We start from the raw sequence: 12500 nt of genomic DNA, 5'->3' as shown, positions 1-12500 counted from the left end.
ACTGGAGTGGCCCAGTTTTTTGAACGGGACGGGAACTGCGAAGCACTTAGACCGACGGCGGACTACGACGAGAACGCCTTAAGCTTCGCCAACGTTTCGCCAACTCGTGCGGGAGACTTTTTCCGCTTCGCGGCAAGTCGTCGCGCCGTGCTCTCCGCATCAACCGCGTACGCAGCGAACCGCAAACGTCGGGCGCAGCCTCCTCACCTCCCTGCGCTTTGCGCGCGAACGTTCCCTGTTCGCGCGGCAAAGCCTGGAGGAGGCACGGCCCCGCAGCGTGTTCGAGCGCCCGGTCTACGGGACACCCTGCTTACTTCGAGGGCAACAAGCGCAACGCAAGGCTGCGATCTCGCGCACTTTGCGCACGGCTGGAGAAGCTTTGCTGGCCGGCTTTCGCTCCTCGTGTTTACCGTGCGTTAAAGTTGCGCGTCCGTGGCTCTCGCAGCTCTTGCGCGCCCGGTCGCAGAGAGGAGTACGCAACCTCGACCGCACTTTCCCTGCAGGCTTCCTTCCGACTCGAAGTCCTGCGGCGGTCTCAACGAGGTGCCACATCCTCAATGCAGTCGGTCGCCCCCGTTTCGGTTGGGCTCTGGCACGACGGTCGCCACCGTCTCGCCCTTGAGTGGCCGCTGTTGGCGCTCGCTGTGAGGTGTTCAGCGTGCTGTCCGTGTTGCCGACGCGGTCAAAACGAGTCGACGGCTCACGTTCCCTTGTGCGCCGAAGGCTCTCTTGATATGTGATCCGACCCTCAGACAGACGAAGCCAAGGGAAGACCCAAGGCCGCAATGTGCGTTCAAAGAATCAGTGCTCAGTGTGTCCTGCAATTCACACCAAGTCTCGCAGCTGGCTGCGTTCTTCATCGACCCGAGAACCGAGTGATCCACCGCTTAGAGTCGTGAAAAAGTGTTTGTTCAATTCCGTACAGTCAAAACCAAACGTTTCTGGCACTCGGCCAAACAGTGGCCAAGAAGGGCGCTTTTCAGCGCACGCTTGGACTCCAAAACTCTGCCGCGCCTTTTTCGGCTGCCGCAAATCGAGCAAACGGTGTGTTTCGGACGGCGTTTCGCTTCCGCTACTTGCGAGTGCTTTCGTGGTCCACCCCTCTATAAATACTCGGGAGGCGTCGAAGCCGGTTCTCCAAGCCGGACCCGTAGGTATCGTTGTGTGCTCGCTCTCATTGGCCCGCCTAACCAGAAAATGCCTGCGGTACACCCATTTGGATAAGAGTGCACGCAGATGCGGGCCTCGACGGCTACACATTTCCTCGGGCGGCCGCCTCCCGGCCTCCGTGGAGCGCGGGATGCACGGTCCCATCGACAAGCCTCTCCCGTTTTTACCGTGGCGTCGCGGTTCACCACGGCGGGCGGGTCGGTCTCCTCCGCATAAAAAGGGGGACCCCCGCTTTTTGTTCCACGAAATCGCACAAGCTTTTTTCGCATCCACGGTTTGCCACCGCACACCAAAATGCCGATCCGGCTGCCTACTTTAGCCAACAGGTGGAGCCAGGCGCGCCGTACTTGCGCGGCACTTCCCACGTCCACCGAAGTCGGTGCCAAGGACCACTTTCGGCGCCGGAGCCGCGTACGAGCCTACTCGAGGCGGAAGAACGAAGCCAGCAAGGGCCTGGCCGCAAGTGCGTTCAATTGTCGGGACGTCCAAGTCCCTCGTTCTTCCGTGCTTCCTCTTTCGGCAAGTCGTTGCGGCACCTTCCCAAAGCGCGCAGACCCGCTAATCGCGACGAGCGCGACGTGGCCGTGCCGCCTTTCCCTCGGCAGCAAGCAAAACGCCTGGCAACGTCGACGCTCCCCTAACCGCGATCTCGCACCGTGTTTCGTGTGGCGAATTCAAAAGCCGGCCGGCGCTGCTGCAACCATTACGGTCGGTACGCATACGCCGCGGAGGGCGGGACGGTCATCGGAGCGTGCGGTTCCTCCATCGAGTACTGCGCACCTCGGCCGTCGCATCGCCGTGCCATGACCGGCCGCGCGTCAACGCGAACCGGTGCCAGCGAGATCCCTCGCCTGCAAGAACCGACCGGCAGCCTCCGTCACCCGAGGACGCGGAGGCGCTTGCCGCGGACGGCGGGACGGTATGCACTGGTGCACAGCGGACCCGTCACATCGCCAGTTCCTTGACCGACCGCCGACGCTTGTGCCGTTCCTCTCGTACTTGGCAGTCGCCGCGCGATTGTCGGGTCTCGTTCTTGCACGCTCGAACGGTCGGGAGGGCACTCGGCTGGCGTTTCGGGAACGCGCAGCCTCGCCTTCTACCGACGTAACCACGACTCGCCGTTCGCGCTCCGCCGCTCCTGTTTACAGTACTAGGCGGTCCCGCAGCGGTCGGGTCGCGCATTTCGAGCGCTTCGAGCCACGGTGCAGTGGCGGGTCGAAAGCCGACCTATGAGTGCGTTGCGCCGTTTGTACCCGCGTCCGCCACCTGGCCGACCGTCCAAGGTCGCGGTGTTGGCGTCCGCTGGGCGCAACAATTTGTCACGGGGTGCCGCTCCACATTCAGGCAGCCCCGTGGGGAAAAGCCGACCCCGCGTCCAAACGGGGTCAGCGGCAGAAAGTGTCGGGCGCAGACGCAGCTGAGGCGCTCACCCTTCACAATCCGTTAATGATCCTTCCGCAGGTTCACCTACGGAAACCTTGTTACGACTTTTACTTCCTCTAAATGATCAAGTTTGGTCATCTTTCCAACAGACCGGCGCAACCGAAAGGCCGCGCCGGACATCGGTCCGAAGACCTCACTAAATCATTCAATCGGTAGTAGCGACGGGCGGTGTGTACAAAGGGCAGGGACGTAATCAACGCGAGCTTATGACTCGCGCTTACTGGGAATTCCTCGTTCAAGGGGAACAATTGCAAGCCCCTATCCCAATCACGAAAGAAGTTCCACGGGTTACCCAGTCTTTTCAGACAGGGATAAAGACACGCTGCTTCCTTCAGTGTAGCGCGCGTGCGGCCCCGGACATCTAAGGGCATCACAGACCTGTTATTGCTCTGTTTCGTGCGGCTAGGAGCCGCTTGTCCCTCTAAGAAGGTTGTAAGGTGCTGGGAACCCCGCACCTATTTAATAGGCTAGAGTCTCGTTCGTTATCGGAATTAACCAGACAAATCGCTCCACCAACTAAGAACGGCCATGCACCACCATCCACCGAATCAAGAAAGAGCTCTCAATCTGTCAATCCTCCCAGTGTCCGGGCCGGGTAAGTTTTCCCGTGTTGAGTCAAATTAAGCCGCAGGCTCCACTCCTGGTGGTGCCCTTCCGTCAATTCCTTTAAGTTTCAGCTTTGCAACCATACTTCCCCCGGAACCCAAATACTTTGGTTTCCCGGAAGCTGCCCGCCGAGTCATTTGAGTAACTCAGGCGGATCGCTGGTTGGCATCGTTTATGGTCAGAACTAGGGCGGTATCTGATCGCCTTCGAACCTCTGACTTTCGTTCTTGATCAATGAAAACATTCTTGGCAAATGCTTTCGCAGTAGTTCGTCTTGCGACGGTCCAAGAATTTCACCTCTAGCGCCGCAATACGAATGCCCCCGTCCGTCCCTCTTAATCATTACCTCGTATTCCAAAAACCAACAGAACAGAAACGAGGTCTTGTTCTATTATTCCATGCAAGTTTATTCAGGCGACTCGCCTGCGTTGAGCACTCTAATTTTTTCAAAGTAAAAGCACCGGCCATCTCGAGGCACACAATGAAGTGCACCAAGAAAGAACCGGCATGATGTTCAGTCCGAGCCGTCGCATCGGGTAGATGCACTACTCGTCTGGAACTGAGATCCAACTACGAGCTTTTTAACCGCAGCAGCTTTAGTATACGCTATTGGAGCTGGAATTACCGCGGCTGCTGGCACCAGACTTGCCCTCCAATTGATCCTCGTTAAAGGATTTAGAGTGTACTCATTTCAATTACGGGGCCTCAAAAGAGTCCCGTATTGTTATTTTTCGTCACTACCTCCCCGTGCCGGGAGTGGGTAATTTGCGCGCCTGCTGCCTTCCTTGGATGTGGTAGCCGTTTCTCAGGCTCCCTCTCCGGAATCGAACCCTGATTCTCCGTTACCCGTAACAACCATGGTAAGCAAGTAACCTACCATCGAAAGTTGATAAGGCAGACACTTGAAAGAAACGTCGCCGGCTCGTGGCCATGCGATCAGCACAAAGTTATCCAGAGTCACCACACAATACGGGCCGAAACCCGATCGATCTTGGTCTAATAAAAGCACCCGTTACCCAAAGGGCTCCAGGCTCACTGCATGTATTAGCTCTAGAATTGCCACAGTTATCCAAGTAGGAAGAAACGATCTAAGGAACCATAACTGATTTAATGAGCCATTCGCGGTTTCGCCTTATTTCGGCATGTACTTAGACATGCATGGCTTAATCTTTGAGACAAGCATATGATTACTGGCAGGATCAACCAGGTAATCGTTCGACTGCGCGTCCGTCCTCGCCCTCGGCGGGCCGGACGCAGTCTGTGTGCGGCGGAGGCCACCTTCAGGCGCCCCAACACGCTTATTTTGCACTCCGAGATGACGGCGTTCGAGCTCGCTACGGCACAACCTTCCCGAAAGACGAGTGGGAGCCGTGCGGCAAGAAGCACGTTCATGCTCGCTCTTTTTCGTTGCATCGACTCGGTCGCGCCGTGCGGGTTGCCCAAGCCCGCTGCACTGTCGGTGGACCGGCCGGAACTAGCAACGGAGCCGAGACTGCAAAGCCGCCAGACGACGGGTCACGCCCGCGTCTTCGGCGCTTTCGCATCTGAATCGCCCGAGGACGACACGGAACACACCTCGATATCGTGGTAAAACGGCACCGTCCGACAACCAGCCCCTAACGCATCAAGCGGATGAGGCTGCAGACGACTGCCGTGGATTCCCCTGGAGCAGACCCGAGGACACGCTTGACGAGGCCGAAGCCCGCCGCATATCAGACACCCGGTCGCTTTCGCGTACGCCGCTCACGAGAACCCCCACATAATAGCAGCGATAAGTACCCAGACCTCCTTGGGCCCTAATACGAGCGTACTCGAGAAAATTTCACCGCGGGTGTGCCCCGAAACGTGTGGCATGTTGAGCGTGCCACAAGTCTACGTCGCTCTCAAACCCGCCGAGGTCGTAGAATTTGCGACCCTACTCACGAAATTCCCACCGAGGATACGGCCGCAAACGTACCGCACCTTGGGTAGGCCACGAGTTTGTGCAACACTACGCTGACGGCACAGCACCGAGGTCGTGCGCGCACGCACGGGAAAATTCCGCCGCGGTTTCTGCCGAAAACGTGAGGCACCACGACTCTCCGCAAGTTCGCGTCGACTGCGAAAGACCGAAGTCGTGAACGACGTGTCCGCTACTCGCCGCCGACACGCTGGACACCAAACGTACAACGACTCGACGGCGTCGTAGAGGCCCACGACGCGGTTTTCCTTAACGACGTCTCGGCGTGGCACCGACAGGTTAGAACGGCCGACCAACGTTCCCTGTCCGCCGTTCGGCTCAGTCGAAGGGCTCGGCGACTTCGGCAACGCTGCGAAGCCGCACGGTGACGCACGCCATGTCCCCATTTTTTTTTTTCTTTCTGCGTCTGCCGGGGTGCCCCTATAATAGCAGCGATAAGCACCCAGACCGCCGTGGGTCGCTCGCCCCGGCTGACGTGGTTTTTCGTACTCCTGCGGCGGTCGCCGTCAAGCACGTCCAAATACGCTACTTTCGTGGGCGCATTCACGCTCTTTCGCTTCGCCGGAGTGCCAGCACTCACTCTGCCAAAAACGGCGAACATCCGAGCGGCGGTTCCCACTTTTGCGTCGGCGTCGCAAACCCCGCCCCGGCAGACGAGGTTTGCCGTACTCGTGCGACGGTGGCCGGCGGGCACGTCGAAAGACGCCGATATCGTGCGCGAATTGGCGCACCTTGGCTTCACCGGAGTGCCGCCACTGACTCCTCCAAAAACGGCGAAGATCCGAGCGGCGCTTCCCACTTTCGCATCGGCGTCCCGAACTCCGCCCCGGCTGACGCGGTTTACCGTACTCGTGCGACGGTCGCCGGCGAGCACGTGGAAAGACGCCGATATCGTGCCCGAATCGGCTCCGTTCGGCTTCGCCGGAGTGCCAGCACTGGCTCGGCGAAAGACGACGAACATCCGAGCGACGGTTCTCACTATTGCGTACGCGTCGCAAACCCCGCCCCGGCAGACGCACTTTGCCGTACTCGTGCGACGGTCGCCGGCGAGCACGTAGAAAGACGCCGATATCGTGCCGGAATCGGCCCCGTTTGGCTTCGCCGGAGTGCCAGCACTCACTCGGCCACAAACGGCGAACATCCGAGCGGCGGTTCCCACTTAGCCGTCGGCGTCCCGAACTCCGCCCCGGCAGACGCGGTTGCCGAGCTCGTGCGACTAGCGACCGCGAAGCCGTCTCGCGACGCCGCTTTCGTGCGCGGCTCCCACTGCGACCTGGGTCACCCGAGGTCGACGAGCAAAAAAGAATGTCGAAAAAAATTTTTTTTTTTTTTTGCGTCTGCCGGGGTGCCCCTATAATAGCAGCGATAAGCACCCAGACCGCCATGGGTCGCTCGCCCCGGCTGACGTGGTTTTTCGTTTTCCTGCGGTGGTCGTCGTCAAGCACGTCCAAACACGCCACTTTCGTGGGCGCATTCGCGCTCTTTCGCTTCGCCGGAGTGCCAGCACTCACTCTGCCAAAAACGGCGAACATCCGAGCGGCGGTTCCCACTTTTGCGTCGGCGTCGCAAACCCCGCCGCGGCAGACGAGGTTTGCCGTACTCGTGCGACGGTGGCCGGCGGGCACGTCGAAAGACGCCGATATCGTGCGCGAATTGGCGCACCTTGGCTTCACCGGAGTGCCGCCACTGACTCCTCCAAAAACGGCGAAGATCCGAGCGGCGCTTCCCACTTTCGCATCGGCGTCCCGAACTCCGCCCCGGCTGACGCGGTTTACCGTACTCGTGCGACGGTCGCCGGCGAGCACGTGGAAAGACGCCGATATCGTGCCCGAATCGGCTCCGTTCGGCTTCGCCGGATTGCCAGCACTGGCTCGGCGAAAGACGACGAACATCCGAGCGACGGTTCTCACTATTGCGTACGCGTCGCAAACCCCGCCCCGGCAGACGCACTTTGCCGTACTCGTGCGACGGTCGCCGGCGAGCACGTAGAAAGACGCCGATATCGTGCCGGAATCGGCCCCGTTTGGCTTCGCCGGAGTGCCAGCACTCACTCGGCCACAAACGGCGAACATCCGAGCGGCGGTTCCCACTTAGCCGTCGGCGTCCCGAACTCCGCCCCGGCAGACGCGGTTGCCGAGCTCGTGCGACTAGCGACCGCGAAGCCGTCTCGCGACGCCGCTTTCGTGCGCGGCTCCCACTGCGACCTGGGTCACCCGAGGTCGACGAGCAAAAAAGAATGTCGAAAAAAATTTTTTTTTTTTTTTTGCGTCTGCCGGGGTGCCCCTATAATAGCAGCGATAAGCACCCAGACCGCCATGGGTCGCTCGCCCCGGCTGACGTGGTTTTTCGTTTTCCTGCGGTGGTCGTCGTCAAGCACGTCCAAACACGCCACTTTCGTGGGCGCATTCGCGCTCTTTCGCTTCGCCGGAGTGCCAGCACTCACTCTGCCAAAAACGGCGAACATCCTAGTGGCGGTTCCCACTTTTGCGTCGGCGTCGCCAACCCCGCCCCGGCATACGCGGTTTGCCGTACTCGTGCGGCGGTGGCCGGCGGGCACGTCGAAAGACACCGATATCGTGCGCGAGTCGATGCTTCTTGGTCTCGCAGGAGGGCCGCCACTCACTCCTGCAAAAACGGCGAAGATCCGAGCGGCGCTTCCCACTTTTTCGTCGGCGTCGCAAACCTCGCCCCGGCAGACGCGCTTTGCCGTACTCGTGCGACGGTCGCCGGCGAGCACGTCGAAATACGCCGATATCGTGCCCGAATCGGCCCCGTTTCGCTTCGCCGGAGTGCCAGCACTCGCTCGGCCAAAGACGACGAACATCCGAGCGACGGTTCCCACTATTGCGTACGCGTCGCGAACCCCGCCCCGGCAGACGCGGTTTGCCGTACTCGTGCGGCGGTGGCCGGCGGGCACGTCGAAAGACGCCGATATCGTGCACGAATTGGCGCTCCTTGGCTTCACCGGAGTGCCAGCACTCACTCGGCCAAAAACGGCGAACATCCGAGCAGCGGTACCCACTTAGCCGTCGGCATCCCGAACTCCGCGCCGGCTGACGCGGTTGCCGAGCTCGTGCGACTAGCGACCGCGAACGCGTCTCGCGACGCCGCTTTCGTGCGCGGCTCCCATTGCGACCTGGGTTACCCGAGCTCGACCAGCAAAAAAGAAGGTCGAAAATTTTTTTTTTTTTTTCTGCGTCTGCCGGGGTGCCCCTATAATAGCAGCGATAAGCACCCAGACCGCCGTGTGTCGCTCGCCCCGGCTGACGTGGTTTTTCGTACTCCTGCAGCGGTCGCCGTCACGCACGTCCAAATACGCCACTTTCGTGGGCGCATTCGCGCTCTTTCGCGTCGCCGGAGTGCCAGCACTCACTCTGCCAAAAACGGCCAACATCCGAGCGGCGGTTCCCACTTTTGCGTCGGCGTCGTAAACCCCGCCCCGGCAGACGCGGTTTGCCCTACTCGTGCGACGGTCGCCGGCGAGCGCGTCGAAAGACGCCGATATCGTGCGCTAATTGGCGCTCCCTGGCTTCTCCGGAGTGCCGCCACTCACTCCTCCAAAAACGGCGAAGATCCGAGCGGCGTTCTCCACTTTCGCATCGGCGTCCCGAACTCCGCCCGGGCTGACGCGGTTTACCGTACTCGTGCGACGGTCGCCGGCGGGCACGTCGAAAGACGCCGATATCGTGCCGTAATCGGCCCCGTTTGGCTTCGCCCGTGTGCCAGCACTCACTCGGCCAAAAACGGCGAACATCCGAGCAGCGTTTCCCACTTTCGCATCGGCGTCCCGAAGCCCGCCCCGGCAGACGCGGTTTGCCCTACTCGAGCGACGGTCGCCGGCGATCACGTCGAAAGGCGCCGAATTCGTGCACGAATCGATGCTTCTTGGTCTCGCAGGAGGGCCGCCACTCACTCCTGCAAAAACGGCGAAGATCCGAGTTGCGCTTCCCACTTTTTCGTCGGCGTCCCGAACTACGCCCCGGCTGACGCGGTTTACCGTACTCGTGCGACGGTCGCCGGCGGGCACTTCAAAATACGCCGATTTCGTGGGCGCATTCACGCTGTTTCGCTTCCCCGGAGTGCCAACACTCACTCTGCCGAAAGCGGCGATCATCCGAGCGGCGGTTCCCACTTTTGCGTCGGCTTCGCAAACGGCGCCCCGGCAGACGCGCTCGTGCGACGTACTCGTGCGACGGTCGCCGGCGAGCACGTCGAAAGACGCCGATATCGTGCTCGAATCGACCCCGTTTCGCTTCGCCGGAGTGCTGCCAGTCACGGCGCAGAAAACGGCGAACAAGTGTTTTTTTTTTTTTTTTTCCTAGAATTTGTGTTATAGAAGGCACATTTGATATCGGACGATAATTTTCAACTTTATCACGCGCACCGATTTTCGTGTAGAGGTTTGCAAGTTTATGGGAATTTCTCCACTTGGAATAATGCGATTTAGTAGTACTACGAGAACTTCATGGATGTACTCAAGGGTACGGGGCAAGTCAGTTACGTCAACACCTGCAGATTTTTTACACTTCAAACTGAAAATTGTTGGTTGTGAGTCCTCGTGTGATATTAAAGGCCGATTCGCTAACACATAGAACAAAGAAAGAAAGGAAGAAAAAACGCCCGCGCTCGCTCAAGAAACCTGGGTTCGCAACAAGTGGCAACAACAAGCAACCGAGCGAGTGCGCCAAAACCCGTGGCGGCCGAACAAACGCGAAGTCCCAACCGCGTCAGCCGGGGCGGCACGGGACAGGAAAAATCACTTCAGCCGGGGCGGCGGGGCACCGAATAAACCTCGTCACCTCGTCGCAGGATAAAAGAGGAAACAAAAAGTCTAAACAGCGTCTGCTGGAGCGAATGCGTAATAAAACAACAACAACAACAAAAAAAAAAAACACCCGCGCTCAAGAAGTCTGCAATCACCACAAAAGGCGACTGTGACCGAGCAGCGTCAGCCGGGGCCGTGCGGAAACGGAAAAACCGCGACTACCGGGGCGTCGAGGCACCGAAAAATCCACTTCAGCCGCGGCGAAAAAAAAAAACAAAAAGAAAGACGGAGGGGGGGGGGGGAACCACGTCTGCCGGGGCGAAGGAAAAAAAAAAAACGCGTCTGCCGGGGCGAGCCCGGGTGCGGCACCACCGGGAAAACTGTGGCAAACAGACATGGCGATCGAGTGAGTGGGCCGCCAGCCAGGCTCAGCCAAAAAGTGCAAAGTCCGAACTGCGTCAGCCGGGGCGGCAAAAACCACGTCAGCCGGGGCGGCGCAAAAAACCGCGTCTGCCGGGGCGGCACGAAACCGCGTCAGCCGGGGCGGCGCGAAAACTGCGTCAGCCGGGGCGAAAGAAAAAAAAAAAAAAAACGCGTCTGCCGGGGCGAGCCCGGGTGCGGCACCACCGGGAAAACTGTGGCAAACAGACATGGCGATCGAGTGAGTGGGCCGCCAGCCAGGCACAGCCGAAAAGTGCAAAGTCCGAACCGTGTCAGCCGGGGCGGCAAAAAACCGCGTCAGCCGGGGCGGCGCAAAAAACCGCGTCTGCCGGGGCGGCACGAAACCGCGTCTGCCGGGGCGGCGCGAAAACTGCGTCAGCCGGGGCGAGCCCGGGTGCGGCACCACCGGGAAAACTGTGGCAAACAGACATGGCGATCGAGTGAGTGGGCCGCCAGCCAGGCTCAGCCAAAAAGTGCCAAGTCCGAACTGCGTCAGCCGGGGCGGCAAAAAACCGCGTCAGCCGGGGCGGCGCAAAAAACCGCGTCTGCCGGGGCGGCGCGAAAACCGCGTCTGCCGGGGCGGCGCGAAAACTGCGTCAGCCGGGGCGAAAGAAAAAAAAAAACGCGTCTGCCGGGGCGAGCCCGGGTGCGGCACCACCGGGAAAACTGTGGCAAACAGACATGGCGATCGAGTGAGTGGGCCGCCAGCAAGGCTCAGCCAAAAAGTGCTAAGTCCGAACTGCGTCAGCTGGGGCGGCAAAAAACCGCGTCTGCCGGGGCGGCACGAAACCGCGTCAGCCGGGGCGGCGCGAAAACCGCGTCTGCCGGGGCGGCACGAAACCGCGTCAGCCGGGGCGGCGCGAAAACTGCGTCAGCCGGGGCGAGCCCGGGTGCGGCACCACCGGGAAAACTGTGGCAAACAGACATGGCGATCGAGTGAGTGGGCCGCCAGCCAGGCACAGCCGAAAAGTGCTAAGTCCGAACTGCGTCAGCCGGGGCGGCAAAAACCGCGTCAGCCGGGGCGGCGCGAAAACCGCGTCTGCCGGGGCGGCACGAAACCGCGTCAGCCGGGGCGGCGCGAAAACTGCGTCAGCCGGGGCGAGCCCGGGTGCGGCACCACCGGGAAAACTGTGGCTAACAGACATGGCGATCGAGTGAGTGGGCCACCAGCCAGGCTCAGCCAAAAAGTGCTAAGTCCGAACTGCGTCAGCCGGGGCGGCAAAAACCGCGTCAGCCGGGGCGGCGCAAAAAACCGCGTCTGCCGGGGCGGCACGAAACCGCGTCAGCCGGGGCGGCGCGAAAACTGCGTCAGCCGGGGCGAAAGAAAAAAAAAAACGCGTCTGCCGGGGCGAGCCCGGGTGCGGCACCACCGGGAAAACTGTGGCAAACAGACATGGCGATCGAGTGAGTGGGCCGCCAGCCAGGCACAGCCGAAAAGTGCCAAGTCCGAACTGCGTCAGCCGGGGCGGCAAAAAACCGCGTCAGCCGGGGCGGCGCAAAAAACCGCGTCTGCCGGGGCGGCACGAAACCGCGTCAGCCGGGGCGGCGCGAAAACTGCGTCAGCCGGGGCGAGCCCGGGTGCGGCACCACCGGGAAAACTGTGGCAAACAGACATGGCGATCGAGTGAGTGGGCCGCCAGCCAGGCTCAGCCAAAAAGTGCCAAGTCCGAACTGCGTCAGCCGGGGCGGCGCAAAAAACCGCGTCTGCCGGGGCGGCGCGAAAACCGCGTCTGCCGGGGCGGCGCGAAAACTGCGTCAGCCGGGGCGAAAGAAAAAAAAAACGCGTCTGCCGGGGCGGCAAAAAACCGCGTCTGCCGGGGCGGCACGAAACCGCGTCAGCCGGGGCGGCGCGAAAACCGCGTCTGCCGGGGCGGCACGAAACCGCGTCAGCCGGGGCGAGCCCGGGTGCGGCACCACCGGGAAAACTGTGGCAAACAGACATGGCGATCGAGTGAGTGGGCCGCCAGCCAGGCACAGCCGAAAAGTGCTAAGTCCGAACTGCGTCAGCCGGGGCGGCAAAAACCGCGTCAGCCGGGGCGGCGCAAAAACCGCGTCTGCCGGGGCGAATGCAAAAAAAACAAAGAAAAAAGCCCGCGCTTAATCAAAAGAAAACAA

General features: G+C 60.8%; 2 non-coding genes across 2 annotated transcripts; both read right to left on the bottom strand.

The window, feature by feature from the left end:
• Positions 1 to 742: 742 nt before the first annotated feature.
• On the bottom strand, positions 743 to 895 carry LOC142794205 (5.8S ribosomal RNA). The gene has a single exon (XR_012892155.1). It is a non-coding gene; the product is annotated as a 5.8S ribosomal RNA (ribosomal RNA).
• A 1719-nt stretch (positions 896 to 2614) lies between these two features.
• On the bottom strand, positions 2615 to 4429 carry LOC142794201 (small subunit ribosomal RNA). Its single transcript, XR_012892150.1, has one exon. It is a non-coding gene; the product is annotated as a small subunit ribosomal RNA (ribosomal RNA).
• Positions 4430 to 12500: the final 8071 nt, after the last annotated feature.

Source organism: Rhipicephalus microplus, unplaced genomic scaffold (genome assembly GCF_043290135.1).
Source record: "Rhipicephalus microplus isolate Deutch F79 unplaced genomic scaffold, USDA_Rmic scaffold_387, whole genome shotgun sequence".
In the NCBI taxonomy this organism is placed as follows: Eukaryota; Metazoa; Arthropoda; class Arachnida; order Ixodida; family Ixodidae; genus Rhipicephalus; species Rhipicephalus microplus.
This window is presented reverse-complemented; position numbering and strand designations above follow the sequence as displayed.